Below are 6240 nucleotides of genomic sequence, written 5' to 3'. Positions count from 1 at the left end.
GAGTCAAGAACCAGGTTCTGGGTCCTTGTCCAGTCTCTGTCTCGAAGTCCAAGCCCAGGCTCCTAGTTCCCAGTTCCATGTCTTGGTTCCGCGGTCCTTGTCAAGTCCTCTCCCAGGCCCGGAGTCCTGGTCTCGTCCGGGGCCTGTGTCGTGTCGAGCGTCCTTTGTCCCTCTCTTCCCTTGCTTCCTTCTCAAGCCTAGTCCTTTTCCTGGTAGTTCAGTGTTTGTCTTGCTTTTGGGTCCACTCCCAAAGCCCGCGTCATGACAGCTTGTATATGGAAAACTACAGGCAAAGAAAGCAGGGGTCAGTCCAGTGTCGCTGGTCTCAGTTCACTCTCTGTAACTAAAGATACTGGCCTTTTCTCCCACCAGAGATAGTGCCGAGGTAATTCCCAGTTGTTCTGCTGTATTTGTCTTCAATCAACCCAATATTTGCATCAGAGACAATATGTTATGTGTTTGTTCAAGCAACTGGAACAAAGGAAGTTAGTGAGGTGTATAACCTTATCTCTGGAGACAGGTAGTCGGTATAAATCAGGGTAGTTTTCAGTTCCTCAGTTCAGAGTGTCTGCTGGAGCAAGAAAAGTCACAACTTCTCTCTGAAATGGCGTATCCGGTCATCTGGCGGATAGAGGACGTTTACTTTCCTTTTATTTCAGCCTTTGGGATCCCCGGTAAGGCGCAGTGTCAGCTGTCGTGGGAGGGATATTAAGTTTAATTCCAATGTTGTGATTGATTCTGAAGTTGGTTTACACTGTTACCTGTTCAGTCCCAGTGTTCCTCATTTCAGCAGTGGATTGAAAACACCGGGACTGACGATGTGAAAACAAACGGCCACAGGAACTCAGCGACTCAGTCGGCATCTCTGGAGCTGATCGGTTCAGACAGCGTCCTTCCAGAGGCCGTGATCAGCATAGGATGTTATGGTCTCTGTGCCTTGGGTCTTGTAGCAGCAAAACTGCATTTGCGAATATAGTGTTTCGTCAGCCCGCAGAGATTATACCAATTGATTGTCTTCCTTTTAAGCGACCGGCTCTCTGATCTAGGAGCGGAATATGAAGCACATCATGGACAGCACAATGAAGTCGTTTCTGAGCCAATCGACACCAGAGACGTGATGCGTCATAGTTATCAATACTGCGTAATGTATTCTATGATATCTACAACTGACGCTGTTACAGACATCTGTCTGCGGCACCGAGTTTGCTGCTGGACGCTGAATTCCTCTCCGCTGCTTCCCTGTGATGGATTCAGTGGGAGGCGTCCTGTCTGTCTGTGAGGTTGGGCGCTGTATCTGTTGGATGAAGTCAACGTTCTGTTATAAGTTCATTGAGCTGGCAAACAAACCAAGGGAATGCTGGAAACACTGAGCCCCCAGCAGCTAGTCATGAAAGGGAAACAATTTAACAATCGTGTCAGGGTTCTCTCTGAGAACAGTTCTGAGGACAGATACTTAACTGTTATTCCACATATTCTGTTTTACCTGGGTGAGTGTTTCCAGCATTTCCAGCTTTTGTTCGGTCCTTCGGCTGTTCTGTCGATGCCACAGATCGCCATGGAGGTTGATGATTGTCGAATTGAAGAGTCCCGCCATCAGCGTCCGGAGTAATTCATTTCACCCAGACGAGACGCAGAAGGGGCCGGCAGAAAAGTGTTCCATCAAAGATTGACTCTCCAGAGGTAGTTACCCAGTTTTAGCTTTTGCTGCCACTTCACATTTCGGCCATCAGTCAGGAATCCGTATCCAGATCATACTGACTTTATTTTTCTGTGTAAACTCCTTCTCTGTCTCCGCCAGCTCTGCGTCCTCTCTGGACCCTCCCACCGCTAAATGCAGCAATAAAGTGGAAATATTACAAAATCGCCTCAAACTGCTGCATTGGCTTCAGCTCAGTATTTTCTCAACTTACTGTTCCCTGTCCTTCTTCCAGCAAACTTGGTGGCGATTGTGATCCTGTCCCGGGGAAAGTGCAGTCTCTCCACCTGTGTCACTCGCTACCTGGTGGGAATGGCAGCAGCCGATCTTCTGGTCGTTATCTTTGATCCGCTGCTCTCGTGGACTGCTTCGATTTATTTTCGCCGATCCTTCCTTTTCATCACTCCTGTGTGCAAACTGAATACTTGGTTAATTTTCACGAGCACTGCGACCTCAGTCTGGCTGACTGTCGCTTTCACCGTCGATCGATTTGTGGCTATTTGCTGTGAGAAGCTGAAAACAAAATATTGCACCGAGAGAACGGCGGCTGTGGTTATCGGGACAGTGAGTGTGTTGGTCTGTTTGGAGACTGTGCCCTGGTACTTTAAAAACGAGTCAAGAGAAATAATTGATGGCGTTCCCTGGTATTGTGTTAATACACCAAGCTTCAGTACGTCTCCCTCCTGGGCGGCATTTGACATGTTTGACGTCATTTTTACCCCTTGTGTCCCATTCTGTCTGATTTTGCTGTTCAATATCCTGACCGTTAGGCGGATTCTAGCGGCCAGTCGAGTCCGCAGGGGGCTCCGGGGGCAAAAGAGTGGAGAGAATGACAAGGACCGGGAGATGGAGAACCGACGCAAATCCATCGTTTTGCTTTTCAGTATAACCGGTAGTTTCATATTGTTGTGGGGAACAATGGTGGTATTTTCCATCTTCGAGCGGATTTCAGTAAGTTATGTCTATAATTCCGTTAATGATCCCCGTTACATCACAAAACACACATCGACAATGCTGCAGATTCTCAGTTCCTGCACCAACACGTGTATTTACGCCCTGACTCAGAGCAAATTCCGAGAAGAACTAAAGAATGCGGTGAAATACCCACTGAATCGGATTTTGAAACTCACGAAAAGTTAAAAATGAATGCCTTAAAAATTCAGCTGCCTTCGTGCTTCCTATTCTATATCCACACGTGGATAAATGTTAACAACGTGATGAACAGAGTTACAAGTCATACACGAGAAAATCTGCAGATGCTCGAAATACAAAACAACACACAAATCAGGGTGTTGATGAAGGGTCTCGGCCAGAAACGTCAACCGTGTTCTCTTTTCCACAGACATAATGCTGGAGGAACTCCACAGGCCGGTCAGCATCTATAGAAAAGATTTCGCGCCGAGGCTATTAATCAGTCCTGATGAGTGGTCTCGGCTCTTTGTGTGTATGGGTTGTACTTCCAGCATCTGTACATCTTCTCTCGTTCGATATTAACTATTGAGTTGAAGTCGGCCATAGAAAATACAGATTGTGCTCGAACCTTAAGAGGAGGTGTTGTGCCTATCGTTAAGTCAGGATAAGAGGCTGTGAGAGGGCATTACATTTGGAGACTTTATTTCTGAAAAAAGATAACATCTGCGTTCCCTACTGAAAATAGAGGCATTAGGGGTGTTAGAACGGGATTTCCCGTGGAGATTTCAATAGAAGAGATAAAATGTCATTTATTGGGAGGCAAGTTTAAGAATGTAAAGAAACTACAAGTAGTCAGAAATAGAGAAAGGATGTAGAGTTTATCTGTATTGATGTATTATGATGAGGTGAAGCTTCATGATAAAGATAGTTTGGGGTATGTTAGTTATAATCTATGAGCTTATATTTCGGCTCAGCTTAGATGTTACAAATGTCAGAGGTTTGGATACGTTGTGGCAGTATGTCTTAGGAAACTAAGGTGTAATAAGTGCGGTGGGAAACTGAGAATGAAGATTGCGAATATGTAAAGTTTAATTGTTCTAATTGCAAGGAGAACAAGTGCAGCTCATAACGATGTGAAGAGCTTCAGGTGGCAGCGGAGTTCAACAGTTAAATGTGCCTCAGACAAAGGCTCAGCAAAAACAAACGAACAACCCGGATGTAGACCAAGTCAGAGAACAGAATGTGAATTCAGTGGCTGAATGTCGCATCGCAGGACCATTACTAAAAATACTTCACTAGATGACGCTTTAGTAGATATGTGATGTTTATAAAGGAGGCGGTGAATTGTACTGATCAGACATCTAGTCCTAGTGCGAAGATTAAAATTATTTCGAAAGGTGTTGAAAAGTACCTAAGCATATCTGGTATTATGTGGGAATCTGTAAATTAGGTCTGATGGGTGGTGTATCTGTATTTCAGTCTCCTTGTGCAGGTAAATAATATTGTTAAGAATATTGCAGAGAATGAGAGAATACTGATTGTCAAGACATTAAGAAGTTTATTTCTGATTCATCAAATTCACCCAATATGATACCCCGCTGTTACCGCATTTATGTTTTCCTTTGCAGGTTTACATTGTTAGGGTAGTTAGGTTTACAATCGTTAGGGTAGTTGGTAGAGGAAGTGGTGTTGAAACTTTACTAAGACAAGGGATAGAACACAGAGTTGTGGATGCGAATGAAGTTGATGAGGTGTTGATAGTAGAAATATTTGATTTAGCAGGTTGGGGTATTGAAGTGGTGAAACTCTTCTGGGAAGCGTTTGATTGATTTGTTGCAGAGCATATGTAGCTCTAGCTCACTGAGGGTTGAATGGTTTGGGTTTTCTAGTGCACATAGTTCACTGTGGGGTTGATAATGGAACGCTTTAATTGTAGAGTAATTAGTAGATATTTCGCTTCCTGTGCGTCTTAATAGTCGGAGAGTGTGAGATTTCATAATAGTTCAGATGCTGTCGATTTAAATTCAGTTTCAAAATTTCTGGCTGTAGTGAGTAAGAGGGATGTCATGAGTGACTAAACAATGGGGAGTGATCATTTTCCTAAGCTTCAGTTTGGGGTTATATAGGGGACAGGAGTCTGCTCGTAGGAAGTGGAATATTGGTAAAGCAAACAGAAAGAAGTTTAAGATTTTATGTGATAAACATTTGTCAGAGCTGAAGGTTGAGAATGGTACACCATTCATCATTCATCATACTGTGGTGGAAGTGACTCCTGTTAGCAAGGCTGTACCATGGTGGATGGAGGAGTGTGCAGAGGCAATTACGGGGAGAAATAATGTGTTTCGGAGAGTTAAGAAGCATCACTCTCTAAGTGATCTTTTTAAGTATGAATGGGGCCCAGGCTGTTGTGTGGAATGTGTTGCGAGAATGGTTCACGGGAGGTTTACTTGTGAGAGTATTGGACAGGATGTTAAACTTGGATATATTTAGGAAACGATTACGGAAATTGGGCGGAGGCTATTGATAGGATAAATAACATCCCAGTATTGATTAAAGAAGGTGATTGTTCCTAAAATACAGAAGGCTGAGTTACAGCCTCGGTCGTTTGCTGCAAATCATAATCAAAATAATTTAAGTAAAGTGCCTAAACAATGTAGGGATACGTTTTTCATTGTATACACTGAAGTGTTGGAAGCTAGCAATAGAATTGATAGCGATGGAGAGTATTCTTTGCATGAATTTCAGGAAGCTTTTAATAGTACAGATCAGACGTTCCCAGGAAAGGACGATATATATTATTGTATGTTTAAACATATGGCTTACCACTGCTGAGATATTATTAATATTTTGAAATAATATTTGGAGCGTTGGCCATCGTGGAATATGACAGAAGTAGTTCCTATTCCGAAAGTTGGGAAACCGCAATAGGATTAATCTAATTAAAGACAAATATCATTAACGTTCCGTTCCGTTTGTGAAAACGCATAGAATGTATGGCAGTAGAGCAGTTGAAATATATTTTGGAAAAGAGAGGTGATATAGCATTTTATCAGTGCGGATTTCGAAAGGGCTGAATTATATTGGATTCGGTTTTATTTCTGGGAGATGATATTAGAAAAGTATAAGTCAATATATAAGTTGCAATTACAGTAGTTTTATACAGAAAAAATACATATAAAATGTTATGAGACGATTAAATTGTTGAAATTAGGAGTGAAGTGAAAGCCAAATATTTTTTTGCCTTTTTTATTTGTACAGTCTAAGCGGTTAAGGGTGGGTGAGGTATATATGGGCTTCTAAGTGATAGACAATAGTACCACACGACAGTACTTATAACTCTTTATTGTTTAATAATATGTTAATGATTTTTCTGAGGTAGGTACTGGGGTGTGTAAATCACTGTTTGCAGATGATGCAGCTGTTTGGATTAAAGGTAGAAAATTCATTTGAGTTGTAGATAGAATATGATTAGTGATTAATAAGTTCGAACAGTGGGCACATAGACAAGCCGTTGATTTGATACTGTATTGTCAAACTCTTGAGTAATTGTCAGCGGTTGATCTCTTGGCATGTGACTGGATAATAAGCTGACATGGAAGCACCATATCAGGAAAATAATTAATAAATGTGAA

This window comes from Hemitrygon akajei, chromosome 28 (genome assembly GCF_048418815.1).
Source record: "Hemitrygon akajei chromosome 28, sHemAka1.3, whole genome shotgun sequence".
Taxonomy (NCBI): Eukaryota; Metazoa; Chordata; class Chondrichthyes; order Myliobatiformes; family Dasyatidae; genus Hemitrygon; species Hemitrygon akajei.
The sequence above is the reverse complement of the archived record's forward strand: the minus strand, read 5'-3'. Positions refer to the sequence as shown.